Genomic DNA, 10,129 nt, shown 5'->3' on the forward strand with positions numbered 1-10,129 from the left:
TTACTTAATTTTCCTTCAGGTAGAAAGTGGACAAAATACACGACATTCACAAAATTTATTTCTGTGTAGTTTCTTTATTTTTGTCTATAAAGATTTTTAAAACAACCTAATATTCAAGAACTGTAAGAAAAAGTTCTCTTCTGGCCCAAATATCTATGATATCTTATTATGTGCAACTGCTTTATATATATAATAAATAATCATGTCTTAAAGAAGTAAATAGCCTATGATAACAGTATTTTTTTGTTGAAATAGTCCAGTTGAGTGAAGAGATAAGGACTGAATGTCTTTGTGACTAAAAAGACAGAACAAAAGTGAAAAAAAAAAAAACCACTTGGTTCACTGATGGGAGCATGGGAGGAGATGAGGGAGGTAGTGTGGGATTAGGAGGGAATGATGGAGAGGGCTACAGCTGGGATACAAAGCAAATAAAATGTAATTAAGATAAGAATAAAAATGTAATTAAAAAGCGAAAGAATAAAATTGGTACTTCTACTCACAAAAAACCCCACTTGGTTCTAGATGACTCTTTGACAATAATCATTTAAATGCAGAAATGATATTGTACAACGCTGCACACACTAGGAAAATAAATGCTCAAATGTCAGCTTTAAGTTCTGATCATGTTACATGTGATCACACTTAGTAAAGAGTGGGTAGTTGCTCAGTCATAACCAAATTCTCTTATTGAATCTGGTATTTGGGCTGTATCAATGGTCACAGCTAATTTATGTTGGAATTAAAAAGCAGAACAAAGACAGAAATTGGTACAGGAGCGGAACAGTCCTGTGTTATATCTGACTTTGGATTCTGGAGGATTATAAAAAGACTTTGGAACTTTGAGCTAAAAAATAAAAATAAATAAATAAGTGTTTAGAGGTTATTGAGCTGTTGTGGGGACTTAGAAGAGGATAATGTTGGAAACACATCCAGATGATGGAAGCCTAGTTTGTGACATTCAGAGGAAATGAGAGCTCTTCAAAGACTCTATGGAAGACACCCAATATATATATATATATATATATATATATATATATATATATATATATATTGCCATCATTCTTTACTTATTGCAAAAATTCTTATTACATCTTGCAATATATATTTTCTTTTGTTATAATGTATTTTGCCATGTACATTAAGACCGGATGATTTTTTTTATATTTTTTTATTACTAGTTACATTTTATTAACTCTGTATCCCAGCTATATCCCGCTCCCTCATTCCCTCCCAACCCCACCCTCCCTCCCTCATCTCCTCCCTGCCCCTTTCCAAGTCCACGGATTGGGGAGGAGCTCCTCCCCTTTCATCTGGCCCTATTTTATCAGGTATCTTCAGGGCTGGCTGCAAAGTCCTCCTCTGTGGCCTAGCAGGGCTGTTCCTCCCTTGGGGGGTGGGGAAGTCAAAGAGCCTGCCATTGAGTTCCTGTCAGAAATAGTCCCTGTTCCCTGACACCCAATATTTTAAATTAAAAACTACCCTTGCTTTTCGGGGACAATAGAAACCAGCCACCTGAGTCAAAAAAATAAAGCTGCGACTAAGAAAGGACCAGCATCACTGAGGACAAATCTTCAGAGAAGTCTTTCCTCACGTTTAGCACACAGGAGCTGTGATAGAGATGGCATCTCATGCTGACAGCTGAACTTTGGTCAACATGAATCTCCCAGGTTGTACTGATTTTGAAGGCATGAAGAGGTCGTGAGTGCAGCTGAGGTCGAAGCAGCTCGTTGGTGAAGCTGCAGCCTAGGAGGCAGTGAACAGGATCATATCACTTAAAAATGTGCTTCATAGAATTGCACAGAACAGAAAAATGTTCCTCCCCAGGTGCTTAAAACCATTCACAGTTTGCAAAGTATACAAGATAGATCATGCTTTAAATTCTTATTTTAATATTCCCTGAAATACTTTTGCCTTAAATTTTTTAATGTATTATCACAACCATAAACACTTCTATGTGTTTAGTAAGAGTTAAACAGAAAAAAATGGAGACTTACCAACCACTGTACAACTGTGGGTTGAGGAGCACCAATCCACAGAAGGAAGGTTTGAACAATCTCTCACACATAATCCACCAGGCAGTGTTCTTTGATAAAATAAAGGATATTTTCTAGCTCATTTCACTTGATTTAGTGTAAATGTTATTGTAGTCACAAGAAAGTGACTTAAAAAAGCTTCCTCAAAACCACAAATTAATCCTGAGACTCATTAGAGCATTCTGCAGTCTGGGGAATTTAAATTGTTCTGATCTTTATTGTTAATCTGGGTCAGACACTGATTTTCCAAAGGAGTCTTCTACTCTCCATTAGAAGAGTCTTTCATTTCCCCTAAACAAATTTGCATACAGTTAACAGCGCCCTTGTTCTATTGAGTTGTTAATAAGGGCCTATTTTATCCCTCACCAGACAAATAATCCACTTTTTAAAGCTTCTAGTCAGTGTTCTCTGAGTTACTGATTTGTTGACAAGCGTAGTCCTGTCCTTTGGTCAATACCTGGTGAGTACTTTTTTTAAACACAAAGGAAATTTACTTTAATTAAGCCAGTGACTATGAAAACATTCATTATTTTTCGAAAGCTTTAGTAGCCAGTGCTGAGAACTATTCCAAGAGTAGATTAGCAACTTGTGAGAGCTCTTCAGATCTGAGTAGACATTTAACACCAACGTGCTCAACTTTGAACTCAAAGTTTAATATCATATGTACCATTGTTAAGAATCATCTTTCACATAACTTACCACATAACTGGTATAAGCCATTTACTTTTTTCCTTCCTATCTAGAATCATCCAATCACTTTAACCTTCATTACAACTCATGCAACTTTTTTTTACCTTTCTTTTCTATCTGAGCATATCCATCCATTTAATCTTCATACATGAATCCTTCTTTATCAAAATCTTTTAATTGTTACATGCATTTAAGTTTTCTATTTGCTATGTGTTGTTTTTTTTTTTTCTTAATCCTGGTGAGTATTTTTGATTGCAGAATTTAAATAAATCAGTGAAACGATTATTGCAGAAAGTAACACACTATTTTGGAGACTAAGAACTCCAACAATAATGAAAACATCAGATATCAAAACGTTGCCTTCTTCTCCATTAATGGTTCTTGATTGGTGCATCCCTCTCTGTCATGAACTCAGTTGCCTGCTCTTTCATCACTTGCCTCTGGATATGTGGCCTAAGGCCACAGAGGAAGAGGGTCCAGACAATCCTCTTAACAAGTTATGGGCAGATGGCAGAGAATGAGAACACCCCCTTTTCAGTGGACTAGGGGAAAGGGATGTGGGGAAGAGGGAGGGAAGTAGGACTGGGTGGAGTTGAGAAAGGGGGCTACACTGGGAATATACAATGAATAAACTGTAAAAAGAAAAAAAAATGTTGCCTTCCTTCTTATGCTAGATTCATTTGTGCTTTACCCAGATGGGCACTTGTGACAACTAGAGGTATAGCAAAGAATCATGGAATATCCACATCCCAAGAGACCTTGAATAAAATCAAGTAAACCAAAAATTCTTATAAATTCCTAAAAAAATTTTGCATGGTCATGTTTCTGTTATTGGAAAACCAGAGAAATGTTTTCTTCACTTTTCTCAGCACTGCCTCTTGAAAGATCATGGAAATTCCTACCAATAAGTTACATGCTGTACTTCAACAATTAAAAAGACCATGCTATACTCCATCTTATTCTATAAAAATGTATATTCTTAAAAATCATTTTCAACTTGCTCCATAACTTTTAAGCCTCAAAATTGTATTTTTTTAATTTTTATTAATCGGAGTTTATTCACTTTGTATCCCCCTGTAGCTCCCAATCCTACCCTCCCTCTCCTTTCTCCACCTGTCTTTCCCCAGTCCACTGATGAGGGAGGTCCTCCTCCCCTTCCTTCTCATTCTAGTCTATCAGGTCTCATCAGGACTGGCTGCATTGTCTTCTTCTGTGGCCTGGTAAGGCTGTTCCCTCCTCAGGGGGAGGTGATCAAAGAGGAGCCACTTGAGTTCATGTCAGAAATAGACCTTGTTCCCCTTGACCCTGTTCCCCTTACTAGGAAACCCACTTGGACACTGAACTGTCATGGGCTACATCTGTACAGGGGTTCTAGGTTATCTCCATGCATGGTCCTTGTTTGGAGTATCAGTCTCAGAAAAGACCACTGAGCTCAGATTTTTTTGTTCTGTTGCTCTCCTAGTGAGCTCCTGTCCTCTACTATTTTCTTCTTTTTGTTGTATTTGTTTTTTTGGTTGGTTGGTTGGATTAGCTGGTTGGTTTTGTTTGGGGACCTGGTCACTCTATTTTCTTCTTGCTGTTTTTACTATATAGACCGTGTTAGTGTGGAGAAAACCGAGCTCCACCTGCCTCTGCCTCCCTGGGGCTCGTTTACAGGTGTGCAGCACTAAGGATGTCCAGCGGGTTTCCCCCATAGGAATGTCTTCGAAATTTTCCAGACCACAGTCTTTCTCATGAAGGCCTTTTCGTTTCCACTGGCCATGCTTACTCTCCTAATGGTTGACAAGAACAGGCCACTTAATAATTCATGGGAAGGGGTGCTATCCATGCTTTGGACTGAGGCAAGTGTGTATGATGCAGAGGGAGACCATTAAGGCATCTTTGAGGTGGAGCATAAATTTGCTACAGCAAAAGTTCTGGATCCAGATACTCAACAAGTATTCATAATATCATGCCCCAACTCAAAAAATTACTTTCTTCAATAATTCTGCTCTTTGAACACATGTGAGTTTTAGATATATAGTCAAGTGCCATAACTGTAGACATGTATGTATGTAGAAAATTACATAAATATAGATAGAAGAGAAAAGTATGTATTTTATATACATAAAAAATATATATTATAATATAATATGTATCATATATGTATTATTAAGCTAGGCCATGGAGATAATTAGTTGTTTTCTATAAGTTCTTTTGTTTCAGATCTTACTGAGAACATTTGTGACAATCAATTCAAGGATAACATCCCTGAGGCAGGTAAAGTATTTAAGAGTAAAGATAGATAGATAGATAGATAGATAGATAGATAGATAGATAGATAGATAGATAGATCAAAATGTTTTTCACTGTGCTAAAATGTAATTCTCTCTTTTTCTGTTTCTGTCTCTGTGCCTGTGTGTGAGTACGTGTATATAAAAGCTCTTATGCTGTAACTAAAGATGCGATTTTGAAATATAGAAAGCCTCTGCACATTGTTTGCATGTACCCTTTCCCCAAGCACATGTTCTCCCAAATGACTGCATAGATGTCAAGTCCTGCTTTGCTCTCTCAACCATATACAAGGAGTTCTTTGGAAAAAGTTAATGAATATTAAAACATGTCTTAAACTTCAGTCCTGAAAAATATTGCTTTATAAGAAATGTCTTTCAAAAACATCTGAAATTAAGAAATTTAACTTTAAAATTCAATTAGTTAAAATATTGTTTTCATAAAAATATAAAATAGAAGATCCACACTATCTGATTGTCAACTTTGGCTTTCTAACATGTGGAGGCGAGCTTTAGGGTCTTACTCAGAAAGAAATGACGGTGCTCACATGGGGAAGGAAATCACATTTCTACAGAGTAACAGACAACAGCAGTGCACTATCCGACGGGTTTTCCCTTTTTCCCCTCTCATCTTTTGCTATAAATTTTTTACCAACTTATTTTATTGGTATAAAACTGTTGTTATAACCATGTTCAGTTGTAAGAAAAAAATAGCTGACTGAATATCTTGTGTACAAAATTTAAATCCTGTTCCGTTTGTGACTAGACATCTTTCAACATGTGTTTATCTAAAGACCAACACCTATCACAAACGGTGAGTGGGCTGTTGTATATGAAACAGTTTTTAAACTGAAACTTTCTGAATTAACGACGTGTTAAATTTATCCTTGCCTGTCTTTTAATTTTGTGCTATATTTCTATGATGGCACATTTGAATTATTTCGTCATTTCCCAATGCTGTCCTCCAGGAACATCACATTGCAGGAATTCTCACTAACTGAAAATCCTCAAAGACAAAATGTACAATCAGAAATTGTCTAGCACACTTCTAGGAGGCGCTCTCTCTTCCTTTCAATGTCCTCATGTGTCAAATCACCACATTCACAATTATGCATTATTTCCACCTTGAATTATCAATATGCCTCCAGGAAAGCTTTCACCTTTTCAGATTATTGAGATATCTATATTAAAATCAGTGGTAGGTTTGTTGATGAAATTACTAAAATCTCCAAAAGTCAGATATTCATTAATGTTAGGCTGTGTCTTTGTGTGTGTGTGTGTCTTTGTGTGTGTGTGTGTGTGTGTGTGTCTGTGTGTGCGCGCGCGTGTGCACACGTACTAGATTTCATCATTTGGTAATTGGTGCAATCAGAGGGCAATGGTTCTGATTGCTGTGGCACTTCACCGCCATAAGTTAAGGTACAAAGCAGGTATAAAGCATAAAGCATTCATTATGTACTAAACTTGAGAGACGTTGGTGAGCCGTCTTAGAGAACAGGCAGTCGTTTGTGGGAGTCTGCTCTAGCCATGCACTAGGAAGCAGAGCCGTGTGGGATATCACATCTTCAACCTCCAACAGACAAATCATAGGAAACAGGCAGAAAATACAGGTGCCCTGTCTGCAGTCCACCTTTGTTTAACACAGGGCTTGAAATTTTAAGAATTATACCAGCAAAGCAGGATAGCATTGAAACAAAAAGTTTGTACTGAAAATGCAGACCCAGAAAGCCTGTGCTCATTCTGTGGCCTCAGACTTTATAGGGGCACACAGTCCTTTATATGCCCACCCTGTAACTCTCAAAAGCATAAAGACTATAGTTCATTGATTCAGTTACTGCTGATGGAGGAGCATACACCTGCCAATTTATTTATTTTTTCTAGCTATAACTGGAAGTGTACAGGAGCAGTCTTCCTGTTGTGTTTGTGTTATTAAAGATTTTGTAAGGATACCATTGCTGTCCTTACATAGGTATGACATGAGGTGTACAGGAAAGCAAGCAATCAGAAGCGTCAATCTGTAGCTTTAATCTGTCTTAAGAATTTTCCTGGACTCTTATTATCCTGTGATTGTGTTCAGAGCTTGAAATTTTAAAATAAAAATAAAGAACCCTGATAGTAGCAATCACCATTTTTCCTGTAATCAAGTCCATACTTCTTTTCATATTCTTTTATTGCATTGCTTTTCTCTGTTTATTGTTGTTGCTAAACAAGGTGAGGCAACATTTTGCAATGATGACTTCTTTTACACTAACAAAAATCTTAAATGCAGTCTCTTTTCTTCCTGCTATGTGCTATCAAATTCATCTTTGTATGGGAGGCACAAACCAAAATGAGTAAATTGCCCTTAGTAGGTAGTACTCTTTTCTTGACACTAGGAAATAAATTGTCTAAGAGTTACACAAGGTTTTAGCTGCATGAGTCCCATTGATGTTAATGGGACTTACAAAGAAAACACTCCCACCCCCAAGCAAAGCTGAGAGAAGCAGAGTTAGTTTTTCTTATGGTCTCTACTGCATTTTGTGTTGTCAAGCCTGTACATGCTCCTCCTGCTCCTTTCTGTCCTCCTTTGCTCTGACTATACCCCTCCAAGTACGTGTACATCTGAAGCCTTCTTTAATCATTACTATAGGTATGCTGTCAACATCCTCTGCTCTCAACATCATTTCCATACTGCTGTAATTAAGTGTCTCAGTCTCTAATTCCCCAACACCAAACCATGACTACCATTCAGCTAATGTAGCCAGACTGGAAAACTTGCTGTGTGGTTTTATGAAATTGTAAAAATGCACTAAATACGGTAAATTTGTTGGACAATTTATTATAATGGGTAGCTGAATATTTTCTAATCTTGCACTGAATCCTAAATGATAAAAATGCTTAAATTAAATATTTTGAACATTAAAATACCCATCAATACTATTACCCTTATAAAAGTGGTGACTGCTTTTAGCATTTCCTAAATGTTTTATAGGACACAAGAAATATATAACATCTTGGAAAATATAGAATACATTGCAAGGCAGTTATAACAACTTAAGCATTGATTAGCTAGAGTGTTTCATAGAACAACTAGTGAACAATATTTTTGCTCTGGCAGAGTGGGTTCATGATTCCATAATGTATGTGGAATGAAGGATATTCTTGTCTGTAGGGTGGAGACAGCGATGCTACAATTGTATAATGTCACCTCTAAATAATATATTGCAACACACACACACAGTTTGAGTTTGAACTAACCCTTTCTCTAGCAAGTTTTGATTGTGAAGAGAACCCCTTTTCAGCGTGGTTTTTATGAGTGTTTGGTTCTGTATAGAATTCACAAAAGGCCCAATCTTTGTGCCTACCACTTTATTTCATTACAGTGGCATTAATTACTAAGCAAGATGCCAAGTAATTGGCAAGAGAACGCTCCGTGCTTATTTATCTAATACCTTTATCCCATGTTCCTGGCTTCTCTCCTTTACTGAACTTTTACAAAAGATTACCAGGGTAAGAGTATAAAGAGCAAAGAGTCTTTCCTTTGCACTTTTAAACAACTTACCTTGAATTCTTTGTCTTAATTTAAACCATACAATCAGAAAGGATTTGCACTAAACTACTATACTAGTCAACATCACATATACAAGAATATAAAGTCTAAAACAACATTCTTCTAATAACAAATTATTTACTTCACAAACCTTCCCTGTTCATTCTTGTGCCTATGGATTCATTATTTCTGGGAAGCTCTGTGGGAGCCTGCCAGACGGAATACATCAAGCAAGCATCCTGAAATCTCAACACTAGGGGCATCTCAAAACACAACAGGACATATTTTTCTCAATTTATTTTTATTTGCCCCAGCTATTATCAATTGCTACTGTTCTATCTCCATGTTGATCATGACAAAAGATATGTTTCTCATAAAATAACACATTTGGACATGATAACGAGAACCATGGTTCCCATCTTCACGTTGCAGAATAGCACAGCTCACGCTGTCCAAGGACCCTGATGCCAAATTGCGGAGGATATTCTTGTCGCTATGACAAATTGCTTGCTGGTGGGCTGTGCAGAGTGTTCTGGCAACATCAGAGTTGTCTACGTGTCTGTCACTTGGTTAGGCTGCTTCGATCTTAGGTGATTTCACCCCACTCCCCACCCGCTTCCTGTTTCCTCAATGTGGTTTTCAGACTTACCTTTGCTTCTCAGTGAAGGGGACTTTTAACTGCCACTTGACAGTGAGCCTATGGAAACGCTGTCCAAGCTCTCAGCACAGGTATCTGTAGGGTGAGAGAAGGATTTTTTTCACAGTACCATGCTTGTTTTCCACACAAACCTACAGGCTGCCATTACAGCCACCCACATTCCGGTTGGCAACCCACGGATGCCCTGAGAGCTTTAATGAATCCAGACAAAACTGAACAGCACGTCTACAGGCAGGGAATCCACGCATTTTAATAGTATGTGGCAGGGTGATTCATTTCTTTAAAATATTATCGGACAGAATTGTGTATTAACAATTCATCAAAAAAGATTATTCTGCATTTTTATCTGATGTTTACTGTTAAAGCTATAAATATATTTTCTCTGCAAATTCTATATATTAAATGTTTCTTCAGCAAGATTCTACTTTACAAAACAGGGGAAAATGTAAATAAGTCAGCAACATTCAGTAAACAAATTGACCTGTAAAAGTACTGCAAGCATTCAACCATATCGGTTGACAACCTTTAAAGGCGTGTAATTTAATGCCTCTGGATAATTTGTGGGCAAAATCTAGCCACCTGACACTTTTAGATAAATAATAAATAATACTCCTATTTCATTACTGAGTTTGTAATTAAGTACAAATGTAAAGGGCTTTTAAGAACCATAAGGGATAGGGTATTTTTAAATTGTTTTACAAAACTAAAAAGGACAGGGTAATAAATTTTAAAAAAAATGGATATTTTTCTTAGTCCACAGAATGAGAGTGAAGCCTCTCTCTGAGACATATTCTGTAGTGTTGCTTTGTTATTTAAGAGTCTAGCATGTGTAAAAAAACAGCTAATGGAGCTTTTCACAAAAGATAATATACATTGAAATGAAAGGAAATGAACAGGCTTTTAATCTTATGTGGAAAAAATGTTTGTTTTTACTGCTTTTGAATATAAA

General features: G+C 36.9%; 1 long non-coding RNA gene across 1 annotated transcript; it reads right to left on the minus strand.

The window, feature by feature from the left end:
* Positions 1-1,269: 1,269 nt before the first annotated feature.
* LOC132655417 (uncharacterized) lies at positions 1,270-9,254 on the minus strand. Its single transcript, XR_009593223.1, has 3 exons — positions 9,172-9,254; positions 1,995-2,083; positions 1,270-1,743 (listed from the first exon to the last, which is right to left on the minus strand). It is a non-coding gene; the product is annotated as an uncharacterized LOC132655417 (long non-coding RNA).
* Positions 9,255-10,129: the final 875 nt, after the last annotated feature.

Source organism: Meriones unguiculatus, chromosome 7, assembly GCF_030254825.1.
Source record: "Meriones unguiculatus strain TT.TT164.6M chromosome 7, Bangor_MerUng_6.1, whole genome shotgun sequence".
Classification (NCBI taxonomy): domain Eukaryota; kingdom Metazoa; phylum Chordata; class Mammalia; order Rodentia; family Muridae; genus Meriones; species Meriones unguiculatus.